Raw genomic sequence first — 359 nt, forward strand, 5'->3', positions numbered from 1 at the left:
TCTCTGCTCAGTGGGACGGCAGGGGTCGGGGTGGCGGGGCGGGGCGGGGAGCCGGGAGTCCCAGCGGGAGCAGAGTTTTCAGTCTCCGGCTTTCGTTGGGCCAAGATCTGACCTCCTCCTTTTCCCCTGCGCTGTGCTCGAAGTCTGTAATCAGCGGAAATTTCGACGTTAATTGCAGCTTTTAGAAAACTCAGGGTCCCTAATTGCTTCAAATTTGCGTGGAACTATTGACGAGTGAAAGAGAAGCCAGGGGCGGGAAAGGGGTATACAACTGTTTGAGACAGAGCCTCGACATTTCATACAATTAATTACATCTCGGAGACACAAAAAAAAAAAAAAAAAAGGGGCGGGGGGGGGGG

This window comes from Carlito syrichta, unplaced genomic scaffold (assembly GCF_000164805.1).
Source record: "Carlito syrichta isolate Samal-C Ts95f unplaced genomic scaffold, Tarsius_syrichta-2.0.1 Scaffold109683, whole genome shotgun sequence".
Classification (NCBI taxonomy): Eukaryota; Metazoa; Chordata; class Mammalia; order Primates; family Tarsiidae; genus Carlito; species Carlito syrichta.